Raw genomic sequence first — 16,608 nt, forward strand, 5'->3', positions numbered from 1 at the left:
TCATCTCAGGGCCAAGCTGTAGACGTGGTAGATCTCAGCGGGGAGGTTCTCCTGCCGCTCCTGGGCGAGGAGGCTGAGGCCTGCGCTGCGGACGATGCCGTGGACCACCTCGAGGTCTCGGCACAGGCTGCTACCCACATTGTCCAGGATCATGCCCTCCTGGGCCATGTTGTCTTTGATGATGATGATGCTGTTGGGGCGCAGGCCCTGCTTGCAGCACCGCAGAACTCGGCCAGGTGATGATCTGTCAGGTGGCCTGGAAGGCAGAGACGTGGGAACAGGATGGTGCAGGCACACTCACCACTGGCTGCTCCTCAGCCACTGCTCATTCCACTTTGCACTTTATGATGACACATAGGGCCAACTGCCCTCAACAGTCCAGGGGGGTCACTGAAGCCCATTTTGTGAAAGAGGAGACTGGGTCGAAGTCACCGAGCCACAGGCAGCCATGAAATGTGCAGCTGGGATTCCACCCTGACCAGTGACTTCAGGCCCTGTCTGACACCTCACTTCACATGCCACCCACCCTCCTAGGCCTGGACCAGGGCGGTGTACCCAACAGTTCATTCCCTCCATTAGAACTCCAGACAGGCTTTTTGGGACCACAGAATACAGGGCCAGATGCAGTAGGTCCCATAGGGTGGTGCTGCCTGCCTGGAAGGGTGGCTGACCACTGGCACAGTGGCCTGCTCAAGGCCAGCAGTCTGGGCAGAGCACCCTGCACGTGTCGTTAGGCCGAGAGGGCGCAGGACATGATGGCAAAGCCGGCTTATTGCCAATAGCAGGGACAGCCAAAGCTTCAACCTTCCTCTTGAAAAAAACCCTTTTATAAAAATAAAAAATAAAAAATTTTCTTTGCTCCTATTCTTAATGCTCATAATTTTAATAATAAACTGCCACATATGCTTAATTATTTTCAAATTGTTATATAAATCGTTGAATGACTGTAAGTACATTTTGATTAAGAAATACATTTTATTTTCTTATAAAATCAAACCTGAAAGAGTAACATTTATTTCTTTTCTTCCTATTCTGAGCTGCTACCCTGAATCAATACTTTCTATTTGCATTAGAGCACTACATCATGGTGCTCTTTTATGCATGACTTCCTTCATTTTGGGGAAGTATTTTATCTACTTCTTTGTACCATACATTTATTTTGATTAAATTTTTAAAATATTGGTTAGCATTTTAAAGACTAACCTTAAGTAGAATTTTAACCTTCTGAATTACATCTATTTGCAAAGTGCTTTTTATTCTATGGTGTATTCTTCCTATATAATGTATTGTGATTTCATCTGAGATAAAATTTTAAGAATTGAAAAATTACAATTTTTAACACAATTGTATATTATGGGAAGATATATTTTGGAGTGATACTTTTTGAAAATATTTTCATAACACATGTGTACATTTCTACTCAGCCTCCCATTTCAAAAGGAATAATTGGAGAAAAGGAGCCAAGTTTAAGATTCTTATCCCCTGGGTGGCAATTTTAGCTCTATTGCTTATCAGTTGTGTAACCTTGGGCATAATATTTTGTTTTCTATACATCAGATTCATCATCTGTAAAATAGGAAGTGTGATAGGACCTGATTCATAATATAGTTATGATGTTTAAATTAATTAATAACTGTAAGTACTAAGAATGTTTTCTGACCCGGAAATGCTATTTTAAAAAAACATTTACTCACAGTTATTTTCAAATACCTGCCTTCAGACAGGCTTTGGTCCATTTTGAAGTTTGCTAGACTCCATTATCAAGAGGCGATAAACTACATTAAGGTGAGATTTTTATAAAACAAAATTATTAATTCATTAGCTAGAATTCTCTTTTATTATGAAAGATAGGTTAGCTCATGACATTTTGGTGACTACATGGCATAAGCTAAGATCTTTAATTCAACATACTTTACGGGAATTTAACATTATCCAGAAGCTCTACAACTATCATACGCAGTGTCCAGCTTAGAATACAAATGTGCAAAAAAAAAAAAATGAATAAATAACATTCTGTCAAAAAATAAAGCAGAAACTTCAGATATTAGAAGGAGCAAAAGAAAAAATATAAAACATAAAGCTGCTATTATGAATGTTTTAAAGGACTTAATTAAACTTATGGTGATAATATACAAAGAGATAGAAAGATATGTTAGCTTATGCCATTTTGGTGACTACATGGCATAAGCTTTTTTTGCGAAATAGTAATCCTAAGTAGAAATCATTATTATTATTCTTGCTATATATGCACTTAATATCTAGAAAAAAGCAGCATTACAAAATGTATTTCATATAAAGTGTTTAAAATTTTATGAACTGAAAAGTTGATAAACCACTGAGTTAGAAAACCTACCCCAATCTATATTTTTCTAGAACTATTCACTTGCAAAGCAGATATATGCAGTAGAAATACTTTAGATATAAAATCAGAAGACCTGAGTTAAAATTCATCTTTTTTATCACTCTGTCACAATAAGCAAATAACAGCTTTTCTTCATTTAAGCTTTCTTAATATTGACAACAGTTAAAATGTATTTCTGTTTTGAAAGAGTAGCTAGTATAGGACTTGGCATTCCAACACTAACTCCTATAAAATTGTATCAAATTTTGAAATCAATATTTTCAGACATTGTAAAAGAGGCAGTTGAGGACAACTATCCTTGGGGAAAGAAAAGAATATAATGTGAGCCCCAGTATTTCAACAATTGCCACAACTTTGTCTAGAGTACTTTACTGACAGAGAGCATAGAAATAGAAACAAACTTGAGTGAAAGTCTTGCTTAACTGAGGAGACAGAGTCTAGATTTACAGGCTACTGAGGCAGTTGGAATTGTAGGAAAAGTATGTAAGATGGAAAGGATATTTCTACTCTTTCATTTTTAAAATGGTTTGGTTGAAAAAGCAAAGGGTTGAGATCTGTCTGGGATTCCCTGGGATTCCTAGAAGAAAATGGTTATTGTGGAGCTGACCTGTGAAAGGAATGGCAGTTTGTCTAAAGTAGGAGGAAATTATGCAGCTTATTGGTCTTCAGTGGAAACCCAAAAAGATCATACATTTTTGTAAAGGCCATATGCAAGAGTAAGAGTAAAGCCTTAGTATTAAGTAAGAATAAAAGCAAAATAAATATTCCTCAGTAACAAATGAATTCAAGTCTTAGTTATCTACCAACAACTTATTTGCCAAAATAAAATTCAACATACTTTAAGGGAACTTAACATTATCCAGAAGCCATACAACTATCCTACTTGGTGTCCAGCTTAGAATACAAAATTACCAAATGTGCAAAGAAAAATAATGATTAAGTAACATTCTGTCAAAAGATAAAGCAGATACTTCAAATATCAGAAGGAGCAGAAGAAAAATATATAACAGAAAGCTGAAACTATGAATATTTTAAGGACTCAATTAAACTTATGGTAATAATACACAATGAGATATGAAAAAGATATGATAAGAAAATATGAAAAAGAAAAACAAAAATATGAGAAATTTCAAAACAACATAATTATATTAAAAAACAGTACTGGATGAGGTTATTGCAGACTGGGATATGAAAAGAAAAAAAGAAGTGAACTTCAAATTATAGTTTGAAATTCTTTGATTAGAAGAACAAATAGAAAAAAAATAGGATGTGAAATATAAGTAGTCTTACTAAATTGTGGGACAATACTGTTTAATAGATATATGTAATTGGAATTACCAAAAGGAGAAAAAAGAATATCAGGCAGAATAAATATGCAAGTAAATAATGGCCACATATCTTCCATATTATGAAGTTCAGCAAATGTCAAATAAGATAAATACAGCAAAAATTACAAACAGGTGCATCATGTTAAAATTACTGATGACCAAGGACAGAAAAATATGAAGAAGCCAAAGTAAAAAAATATTACATGTAGTAAAATAGCAATAGGAATTACTGCATTTTATTATCAGAAAGAAAGATGGAGAGCAAAAAAACATTAAAAAAATCTTTAAAGTTCTGAAATAATAAAAAAGGACAAAACATCAGTTCCAAATGATCTAATCTAATAAAAGAGAAACATGCAAATTGACCACACCTCCACTATGCCCCAAGCACGCCCACCAGCCAATCAGAGCAACTATATGCAAATTAACCCAACCAAGATAGTGACCAGCAGCCACAGAGCTGGAGCAAGCAGGAGGCTTGGTTTCCCCAGTGATGGAGGAAGCCAAGCTTCCTGCCTGCCCTGGCCGGCTGTGGCCACCGCTCGAGGCAACAAAGTTTCAATTATAGAAGATAAATAAATCCCAGATATCTGCTTCCAGCCAGCCTCCACTGGGAGCTTGGTTGGCTGGAGGCCATGGTCAGCATGAAAACAGCCATCAACCCCTCACCCAGGCTGGCCAGGCACTCCAGCAGGGACCCCCACCCTGAAGGGGGTGTGGCCAGTCTGAAAACGGCCCTCAGCCCCTCAAACAGGCTGGCCAGGCACCCCAATGGGACCCCCACACTGATCTGGGACACCCTTCAGGGCAAACCAGCCAGCCCCCACCCATGTACCAGGGCTCTATCCTATATAATAAAAGAGTAATATGCAAATTGACCCTATCAGCAGAATGACTGGGAATTACTGGTCACTATGACACACACTGACCACCAGGGGGCAGATGCTCAATGCAGGAGCTGCCCCCTGGTGGTCAGTGCGCTCCCACAGGGGGAGCTCTGCTCAGCCACAAACCAGGCTGCTGGCTGCCAGTACAGTGGTGGTGGCAGGAGCCTCTCCCGCCTCCTCAGCAGCACTAAGGATGTCTGACTGCAGCTTAGACCTGCTCACCGCTGGCAAATGGACATCCCTTGAGGGCTCCCAGGCTGCCAGAGGGATGTCTGACTGCCAGCGTAGGCCCAGTCCCCTGGGGAGCAGGCCTAAGCCAGCAGGTGGTCATCCCCTGAGGGGTCCCAGACTGTGAGAGGGCACAGGCCGGACTGAGGGACCACCCCGAGTGCAAAAATTTTTGTGCACCGGGCCTCTAGTCTATATATATAAAAGCATAGCCTTAAGAGATGGTGGTTGGCAGGGTGAGGTGAGGGAGAGAAAATGAGTGAGTGAGAGAATGAAAGGAGAGTGTGTGGATGTGTGTGGTGTGTGTGTGAGTGAGTAAGGGACAGTTAAATCCTTCAGGAGCAGCAGGGGCTGGTGCCGGAAGCTGGTCCATCCTTGCTGCTTGACACAGTCGCTGCAGGATAGAAACATCTGCACAGCATATGTTTCAAGGGACCTGGCGTATATAGCATACTGTTCTTAATATGTTTGCTCCCCTTAGCGCTGTGTGTTTTAACCAAGGTCACCTCTCCGAGAAAGGTTGTTTCCCCAGGTAGGGATTTTTCCCTGAAGTTGGGAGGGGATGAAACTCCTTAACTAAGTGCCAGGTGGGTAGTTAATCACTTTAACTACAAACAATCATGCTTAAGCTACATAATCTTTACTCCCTGGAATGGAGATAAGAAACGCCCTAACCTTTGTAATAGAAATTGACAGGATTAAAATCAACTGGTATAAATACGGATGTAATAAGACAATAAACAGCAGAACCTCTCTGGAGATCCAGACCAGAACTTCTCTGGAGATCCAGACCAGAACTTGGCTGGAGATCCTGGCTGGAGATCCTGGCTAGGCCGCTGATCAACTGAATGCTGTCTCTGTGTCATTCCTTCTTCGCCGACTCCGTCCACACCTTTGGGGACCCCTGGACCTGCTGGGTCCCCAATGCCTCAATTATGCTTATGCGGCTTCAGTGCCAGGGCCCTTCAGAGTGCTTCAGTGCGCTGCGCTGACAAACGCACTGCTGGTGCCCCTGTGAGCCGCCACTGGGAGTGCGCACCTATCCACCACAGGTGCAACAGCAAAAACTAAGTCTTCCCACCCCACAGCTGCAGAACTCTGGACTCCACAGTCTCGCCTTTCCAGAGCACAAGCCTCCTAAGCCCACTGCTCCACAGGCAGCTCTTGGGCACCTCTGTAAACCCCCACTGGCACACACTTATACAAACAGGGAGCACTGCTGGGATGTAGACGTGCTGAATTCCCTCTTCTGGAATACCTGCCCACAGACACCACAATCCCATGGCTTCAGCGCTAGGGCCCTTCAGAGTGCATCAGTACAACCTGCTGGCAAACGCACCATGGATGTCCCTCTGAGCTGCCACTGGGGGAACGTGTATCCAATCACAGAAGCAGCAGCAAAAGCTGAGTCTGCCCACCCCACAACACAGAACTCTGGACACCACAGTCACGCCTTTCCAGAGTGCAGGTCTCCTGAGCCCCACCACCCCAACAGATGGTTCCTGGGTGCCATTGTGAGTCCCTGCTGGGCATGGGTGATTTCAACCAAGGGTGCAAGACAGCAAAAATTGGGACCCCACTCCATGGCTGCTGACTTCTAGACACCACAGTTGCACCTTTCCAGCTCACAGGCCTACATCAAGAGAACTCAAATAGCTCAAGTAGGGAGCTACACTAGATTACCAAGTCCAGGAGACCTGAGAGATCACACCAGTAGCACCATTCCCAAAAGAACCTGGTTAGCAAAGCAATTGGATCTACAATTAAAACGTTACAGCAAAACATGGGAAGACAAAAAAGCAATCCCAAAAGGAAAGAAAAAGAAGATCACCAGAATGGGAGTTAAATGAAACTGAGACAAGCAACTTTTCAGAGAAAGAATTCAGAGTAATGGTTATAAGGATGCTCAAATGGCCGGATGACAAATACACACAACTCAATGACAAATACACACAACTCGATGAGAATTACAAGGAGCTGAATGAGAATGTCACCAACATCAAAAGGAACCAAGAGTAAATGAAGAATGACATAGCTGCAATAAAGAACACAATGGAAGGCTTAAACAGTGGACTACCAGAGTCTGAGGACCGCATCAGCGAATTAGAAGACAAGGTAGGAAAATAAACACAAAGACAGGAAAAACAGGAAAAAAACTTAAAAAGCAAGAGGAGAGCCTAAGGGAGCTTTGGGACAATACAAAACAAAACAACATTTGCATAATAGGGATACCAGAAGGAGAGGAAGAGAAGCAAGGAATAGAAAACCTGTTTGAATAAATAATGACAGAAAACTTTCCTCATATTGGCAAGAAAAAAAACTATGCAAGTCCAAGAAGCACATAGAGTCCCAAATAAGATAAACCCCAAAAGACCAGCACCAAGACACATCATAATTAAATTGGCAAACACCAACAACAAAGTAAGAATCTTAAAGGCTGCCAGAGAGAGACAAAAAGTTACCTACAAGGGAGCTTCTATTAGAATATCAACTGGTTTCTCTACAGAAACACACCAGGTCAGAAGGGGATTGAATTAAATATACAAAGTGATGCAAAACAAGGGACTGAATTTGAGAATACTATATCCAGCAAAACTATCATTCAAAATTGAAGGTGGAATCAGGAGCTTCACAGACAAAAAAGGGCTAAGAAAGTTTATTACTACCAAGATAGCAATGCAAGAAATCATAAAGGGACTGCTGTAAAAAGAAGAAACAGAAAGGCAAGAAGAAACACAAACATTAAGAATAAAAATGACAACAAATAAGTACTTATCAATAATAACATTAAATGTAAATTGATTAAATGCATCAATCAAAAGACAAAAGGTAGCTGAATGGATATGAAAACATGGCCCATATATTTGCTGTCTGCAAGAGACCCACCTCAGAACAAAAGATTCACACAGACTGAGAGCAAAGAGATGGAAAAAAATTTTCAGGAAAATGGAAATGAGAAAAAAGCTAGGGTTGCAATACTTATATCTGACAAAATATACCTCAGAGTGAAGATCACAATAAGAGATTAGGAAGGCCAATACATAATACTAAAGGGAGCAATTCAACAAGAAGATATAACTCTGGTAAACATATATGCACCCAATGCAGAAACACCCAAATACATAAAACAACTTCTGGAAGATATCAAGGGAGAGATAGATAGCAATACAGTCAGAGTAGGGGGCTTTAATATCCCACTTACACCACTGGATAAATCCTCTAAACAAAAAAATCAGCAAAGAAACAGCAATCCTAAATGACTCACTAGATCAGGTGGACTTAATTGACATCTTCAGAATATTTCACCTCAAAGCTAGAGAATATACATTCTTCTCCAGTACCACTGGACATTTTCAAAGATAGACTACATATTAAGGCACAGGAAAAGTCTCTTTAAATTCAAAAGGATATAAATCATAATGAGAATCTTCCAGATCACAATGGCATAAAACTAGAAATCAACTACAATAAAAACAATGAAAAAATAAACACTTGGAGGCTAAATAGCATGCTATTAAACAATTATTGGGTTACCAAAGTGATCAAAGAAGAAATCAAAAGCATCCTGGAAACAAATGACAATGAAAACACAGCAATACAGAATCTATGGAACATGATAAAAGCAGTCCTGAGAGGCAAGTTCATAGCTCTACAGTCCTATCACAAAAACAAACAAAAAAAAAACTGGTAATGAACTACTAACCTTGCAACTTAAAGAATTAGAAAGAGAACAACAAAAAAGCCCACAATATCCAGAAGGGAGGAAATAATAAAGATCAGAGCAGAAATAAACAACATAGAGACCAAAAAAAAAAATACAAAAGATCAATGAAACCAGGAGCTGATTCTTTGAAAGCATAAACAAGATTGATAGTCAAGCTCACCAAGAAACAAAGAGAGAGGACTCAAATAAACAAAATCAGAAATGAAAGAGGTGAAGTAACAACCAATCCCACAGAAATACAAAGGATTGTAAAAAAATACTACGAACAACTCAACTCCAAAAAACTTGACAACCTCGTTGAAATGGACACATTCCTAGAAAAATACAAGCTTCCGAAACTCAATCAGGAAAAATAAAAAAATTTGAATAGGCCGATAACTACTGATGAAGTTGAAACAGTAAACAAGAAGCTTCAAGCAAATAAAAGCCCTGGACCAGATGGCTTCATAGGGGAGTTTTACTGAACATTCAAAGAACTAAAACCAAAAAATTCTCAGACTATTGCAAAAAATTCAAGAGGTAGGCATACTTCCAAGCTCTTTCTATGAAGCCAGCATTACCCTAATCCAAAACCAGATAAAGACACTACAAAGAAAGAGAATTATAGGCCAATATCCCTCATGAACATAGATGACAAAATCCACACACAAAATTATAGCAAACCGGATCCAGCATTACATTAGAAAGATCATACACCCACTGGGATTTATTACAAGGATGCAGGGCTAGTACAATATCCGCAAATCAATAAACATGATACATCACATAAACAAATTAGGAGAGAGAAAGAAAATGGCAACCAGCAGGAAGGTAGGGAGGGAGAGAGTGTGAGAGTGCAAGGAAGTGATAGAGGAGTGTGTGGACGTGTGTGGTGTGTGTGTATGAGCTAGGGACAGTTAGATTCTACAGGTCTTCTAAGGGGGATGCTAAACCGGGCAGTCTTAGGCAGCGGAGTACTGCTCCCTGCGTGGACACTCCTGGGCGGCAAGCAGAGGCACAGCGACATTGCCATCTTGGGAAACAGAGCTGCTTGAGATTATGATCCTGGCCTCAGCACTACCCAGTCTGATCTCAGATGCATACCAGGACCCTGCAGCCACTGGGGACAGAGACCTGTGACCACAGCCACAGACCTGCAGACACCAAAAGTTCAGAAATCCATGTGACAGATCCCTGAGTAACAGAGCCCATCACCCCTTCCCACAGGCTCCCAGGAAGCACTATAGTAACTGATAGACCCATCCCTTGCCGGGGCCTCAGTGCCACAGGAACTTTAGCCTGGAAGTGCAGGAGCACCTTGGAACTGATCCCACGTAGGGCCCAGTTCAGGAGTCCTGGGCTGGGAGCAAATGCACAAACACCTGGAACTGATCTGACACGCACGGCCTGCTCCAGGAGACCTGGGCTGGGCAGAAACACCTGGAACTGGTCCTGCTCACACTGCCAGCTTTGGAGCCCTGGGCTGGGAGCAATCACGCAAACACCGAACACCGGGAATTTGTCCCGTGTAGCACAGGCCCAGGGACCCCGATTCTCTGGGCAGGAGGCAGCACCAAGCACCAGTGACTTGACTGTGTTTCTTATCACCTGCGCCTGAGATCCTGATTCCCTGTGCATTCATACTAAGAGCCAGTAACTCCAATTCCTGGTGCAAGGGCACACAGGGACCCTGATTCTCAAGGCGAGATCGCATGAAACAACAGAGACTCCGATACTGGATTCCTGGGGAACTCTGACTCCTGGCACACGCTAGAAGGCTCTGATTTTCAACACACTCCAGGGGGGTCTCTGTTTCAGCACGGTGCAGGCAGTGTCCTGATTCTAAGGGCCCGCACGAGGCCACATTGAGCGCTGGCAACACTAACTCTGAGCGAGCCTGGTTCCCACCAATCCACAACAACCACACATCTTAGTGTCACAGCTCTTCAGTGACACTAGGGTGGTGGGAGGCTCCACTGAACACGGCCCAGGCACACACAACTCGATGTTTGAACCATCGGGAGATAATCAGAATGAAGAGATGACACAACACCCAGAGGAAAGACAATGAGGAGTCGCCAAGAAAGGAAATTAATGAAGTTGAAGCATGCAACATGACAGAAAAAGAATTCAGAATAATGGTTGTACAATTCATTCACCGGATGGATGAGAAAATCAACAACCTATGCAAGAATCAGGAAGAAATGAAAAGGGATATAGCTACAATCAAAAACACCATGGAAAGTTTCAACAGCAGACTAGAAGACACAGAGGACCGAATAGTGAGTTAGAAGATAAGGCAGAGAAACAAGCTCAATCTGAACAGCAACTGGAGAAAAAAATTAAAAAGCAGGAGGAGAGCCTAAGGGAGCTTTGGGACAACATGAAACTAAGTAACATACGAATAATAGGGCTGCAAGAAGGACAAGAAGAGCAGCAAGGATTAGAAAATCTATTTGAAGAAATAATGAAAGAAAAATTCCCAGATATGGGGAAGAAAAAAGTTACAAAAGTACAGAGAGTCCCAGGCAAGATGAACCCCAAAAGACCCACACCAAGACACGTCATAATAATGATGGCAAATGTACAAGACAAAGAGAGAATCTTAAAGGCTGCAAGAGAGAAACAGAGAGTTACCTACAAAGGATCCACCATCAGATTATCAAATGATTTCTCAACAGAAACACATCAGGCCCGAAAAGAATGGACAGCAATTTACAAAGTGATGCAAAGCAAAAGACTGAATCCAAGAATACTCTATGCAGCAAGGCTATCATTCAAAATTGAAGGGGAAATAAGAAGCTTCACAGACAAAAAAAGGCTAAGGGAGTTTATCACCGCCAAGCCAGCAATGCAAATAAAGCTAAAGGGACTGGTGTAAAAAGAAGAAATAAAAAGCGCAAAAAGAAAACAGGCACAAAAAAATAGAAATGGCTACAAACAAGTACCTTTCGATAATAACTTTAAATGGAAAAAGACTAAATGCTCCAATCAAAAGATATCGAGTGGCTGAATGGATAAAAAACATGACCCATATATTTGCTGTCTACAAGAGACCCACCTCATTAGAAGGGACTCACACAGACTGAAAGTGAAGGGATGGAAAAATATCTTTCAGGCAAATGGAAATGAAAAAAAAGCTGGGGTGGCAATACTTATATTGGACAAAAAAGACCTCAAAGTGAAGGCCATAACAAGAGATAAGGAAGGCCACTTCATAATACTAAAGGGATCAATACAATAAGAGGATATAATCCTGATAAACATATATGCACCCAATACAGGAGGACCCACATACATAAGAAAATTCCTGGAAGATATCAGGGGAGAGATCAACAACAATACAATCATAGTAGGGGACTTTAATACACCACTTTCATCACTGATAAATCCTCGAGACAAAAAATCAGCAAAGAAACAGCAATCCTAAATGACTCACTACATAAGATGGACTTAATTGACATCTTCAGAACACTTCACCCCAAAGCCACAAAATATATGTTCTTCTCAGGTGCTCATGGGACATCCTCAAAAATAGACCACATATTGGGTCACAAACAAAGTCTCCCCAAATTCAAGAAGATTGAAATCATACCAAGCATCTTCTCAGACCGGAAGGGCATAATATTAGAAATAAACTGAAATAAAAACAACTCAAAATACACAAACACTTGGAAGCAGAATAGCATGTTATTAAATATTGATTGGGTTACCAATGAGATCAAAGAAGAAATTAAAAACATCCTGGAAACTAATGACAATGAAAACACAACAATACAAAACCTTTGGGACACAATTAAAGCAGTCCTGAGAGGGAACTTAATAGCTCTACAGGCCTATCTCAACAAACAAAAAAAATGGTAGTAAATCATCTAAATGTACAGATCAAAGAATTAGAAACAGAGCAACAAGAAAAGCCCAGAGTGAGCAGAAGGAAGGAGATAATAAAGTTTAGAGCAGAAATAAATGACATAGAGACCAAAAAAACAATACAGAAAATCAATGAAACCAAGAGCTGGTTCTTTGAAAGGTTAAACATAATTGACAAACCTCTATCCAGGCTCACCAAGAAGCAAAGAGAGAGGACCCAAATAAACAAAATCAGAAATGATAGGGGTGAAATAACAACAGACCCCACAGAAATACAAATGATTGTTATAAAAAAAAAAAAACAAAAAAAAACTATGGACAACTCTACTCCAACAAACTAGACAACCTGGAGGAAATGGACATATTCCTAGAAAAATACAACATTCCAAAGCTTAATCAGGAAGAGTCTAAAAATCTCAATAGGCCAATAACTATGGAAGAAATTGAAGCAGTCATCAAAAAGCTTCCAGCAAACAAAAGCCCAGGACCAGACGGCTTCACAGGGGAGTGTTACCAAACATTCAAGGAAGAAATAAAACCTATCCTCCTCAAACTACTACAAAAAATCCAAGAGTAAGGAACACTTCTAAGCTCATTCTATGAAACCAGCATCACCCTAATACCAAAACCAGGTAAAGACAACACAATGAGAGAGAATTACAGGCCAATATCCCTCATGAACATAGATGCCAAAATCCTCAACAAGATCTTAGCAAATCGGATCCAGCAGAACATCAGAATGATCATACACCATGACCAAGTAGGATTTATCCCAGGGATGCAAGGATGGTACAATATCCGCAAATCAATAAACGTGATACATCACTTAAACAAATTGAAAGAAAAAAACCACATAGTCATATCAATTGATGCACAAAAAGTGTTTGACAAAATTCAACACCCATTTTTGATAAAAACTCTCAGCAAGGTGGGAATAAAAGGATCATACCTCAACATAATAAAAGCCATATATGACAAACCCACAGCCAACATCATACTCAGTGGACAAAAACCAACACCATTTCCCCTAAGAACAGGAACAAGACAGGGATGCCCACTCTCACCACTCCTGTTTGACATAGTACTGGAAGTATTAGCCATTGCAATTAGAGAAGAAGAAGAAATAAAAGGCATCCAAATTGGAAAAGAAGAAGTAATACTGTCCTTATTTGCAGATGACATGATATCATACTTAAAAAACCCTAAAGACTCCATCAAAAAACGATTAGACTTTATGTAAGAATTTGGCAATATAGCAGGATACAAAATTAATGCCAAGAAATCTATGGCATTTCTATACACCAATAGTGAACTTACAGAAAGAGAAACTAAAAAAGCAATCCCATTTACCATCGCACCAAAAAAATTAAGCTACCTAGGAATAAACTAAACTAAAGAGGTAAAAGACCTCTACTCAGAAAACTACAGGACATTGAAAAAAAGAGATAGAGGTAGACATAAAGAGATGGAAGAACATACCATGTTCTTGGATTGGTAGAATCAACATCATTAAAATGTCCATACTACCCAAAGCAATCTATAAATTCAATGCACTTCCCATTAAAATACCAATGGCATATTTCACAGACCTAGAACAAACTCTCCAAAAATTCATCTGGAATAAAAAACGACCCTGAATAGCTGCAGCAATTCTGAGAAAGAACAAAGTAGGTGGGATCTCAATACCACATATCAAGCTGTATTACAAAGCCACTGTTCTCAAAACTGCCTGGTATTGACACAAGAACAGACATATAGATCAATGGAATAGAATAGAGAGCCCAGAAAGCAGCCCCAACCAAAACGCTCAATTAATATTTGACAAAGGAGGCAAGAACATACAATGGAGTCAAGATAGTCTCTTCAATAAATGGTGTTGGGAAAATTGGACAGATACATGCAAGAAAATGAAACTACACCACCAACTTACACCATACACAAAAATAAACTCAAAATGGATAAAGGACTTAAAAATACGAATGGAAACCATAAAAATACTAGAAGAATACAAAGGCAACAAAATCTCAGACATATGCCAAAGCAATTTCTTCACCGATACAGATCCTAGGGCATTGGAAACTAATGAGAAAATAAACCAATGGGACTACATCAAAATAAAAAGTTTCTGCACAGCAAAAGAAACCATCAACAAAACAACAAGAAAGCCCACTACATGGGAGAACATATTTGCCAATGCTATCACTGATAAGGGTTTAACCTCCAACATTTATAGGGAACTCATACAACTCAACAAAAGGAAGATAAACAATCCAATCAAAAAATGGGCAAAGGACCTAAATAGACACCTTTCAAAAGAGGACATTCAGAAAGCCAAGAGACATATGAAAAGATGCTCAAAGTCACTAATCATCCGAGAGATGCAAATCAAAACAACAATGAGGCACCATCTCACACCTGTCAGAATGGCTATCATCAACAAATCAACAAACGACAAATGCTGGAGAGGATGTGGAGAAAAAGGAACACTCCTGCACTGCTAGTGGGAATGCAGACTGTGCAGCCACTATGGAAGACAGTATGGAGTTTCTTCAAAAATCTAAAAATGGAACTCCCATTTGACCCTTGATCCCACTTCTAGGAATATATGCCAAGAAACCAGAAACACCAATCAGAAAGGATACATGCACCCCTATGTTCATAGCAGCACAATTCACCATAGCTAAGATCTGAAACCGCCTAGGTTCCCATCTGGAGATGAATGGATTAGAAAACTGTGGTACATCTGCATGATGGAATACTATGCTGCTGTAAAAAAAGAAGGAACTTTTACCATTTGCAACAGCATGGATGGAACTGGAGAGCATTATGCTAAGTGAAATAAGCCAGTCAATGAAGGAAAATACCACATGATCTCACTCATTTATGGATAATAAAGACCATTATAAACTTTTGAACAAAAATAGATACAGAGGCAGAGCTGCCTCGAACAGATTGTCAAACTACAGCAGGAAGGCCAGGGAGGGTGGGAGGACAGGGGTGTGGGGTTAAGAAATCAACCGAAGGACTTGTATGCATGCATATAAGCATAACCAATGGACATAAGACACTGGGGGGTAGGGGAGGCCAGGGGATTGTCAAGGGCGGGGAAAGAAAAAGGAGACATATGTAATACTCTTTGTAATACTTTAAGCTATATATATATTATATATATATGACATTATATATATATATATATGACATATATATATATATATGACATATATATATATATGACATATATATGACATATATATATATATATGACATATATATGACATATATGACATTAGGAGTCAAAAATCACATAAACTTATCAATCTATTGGGAGGGAAAGCATTTGACAAAATCCAACACCCTTTCTTGGTAAAAACCCTCAGCAAATGAGAATAGAGGGGTCATACCTCAACACAATAAAAGCCGTAAATGACAAACCTACAGCCAACATCATACTCAATGGGCAAAAACCAAAATCTTTCCCTTAAGAACAGGAACAAGACAGGATGCCTGCTTTCACCATTCCTGTTCAACATAGTACTAGAAGTACTAGCCATAGCAATCAGACAAGAAGAAGAAATAAAAGGCATCCAAATTGGAAAAGAAGTAAAATTGTCATTATTCGCAGATGACATAATACTGTATATAGAAAATCCTAAAGACTCCATCAAAAAATTATTATACTTAATAAATGAATTTTGCAATGTAGCAGGATATAAAATTAACACCAAGAAATCTTTGGCATTTTTATACAACAATAGTGAATTTACAGAAAGAGAATTTACAAAAACAATCCCTTTTACCACTGCATAAAACAAAAATTAAGATAAACTTAACTAAGGAGGTAAAAGACCTGTCCTCAGAAAACTGCAGGACACTTAAAAAAGAGATAGAGGAAGACATAAACAGATGGAAGAATATACCATTTTCATGGATTGTTAAAATCCACATGATTAAAATGCCCATACTACCCCAAGCAATCTATAGATTCAATGCACTCCCCATTAAAATACCAACAGCATATTTCACAGAGCTAGGAAGAACTCTCCAAAAATTCATCTGGAATAAATAAAGACCACAAGTAGCTGCAGCAATCCTGAGAAAGAAGAACAAAGTAGGAGGGACCTCAATACCAGATATCAAGATGTATTACAAAGCCACTGTACTCAATACTGCCTGGTACTGGCACAAGAACAAAAATATAGACCAACTAAGGCCTGGTGCATGAAATTCATG

At 39.8% G+C, this 16,608-nt stretch overlaps 1 pseudogene; it reads right to left on the reverse strand.

Annotated features, from left to right (window-relative positions):
- LOC118650524 overlaps positions 1-16,608 on the reverse strand; it is a 69,405-nt pseudogene continuing 52,797 nt past the window's right edge.

The sequence above is a fragment of the Myotis myotis genome, unplaced genomic scaffold (assembly GCF_014108235.1).
Source record: "Myotis myotis isolate mMyoMyo1 unplaced genomic scaffold, mMyoMyo1.p scaffold_m19_p_3, whole genome shotgun sequence".
Lineage (NCBI taxonomy): Eukaryota > Metazoa > Chordata > Mammalia > Chiroptera > Vespertilionidae > Myotis > Myotis myotis.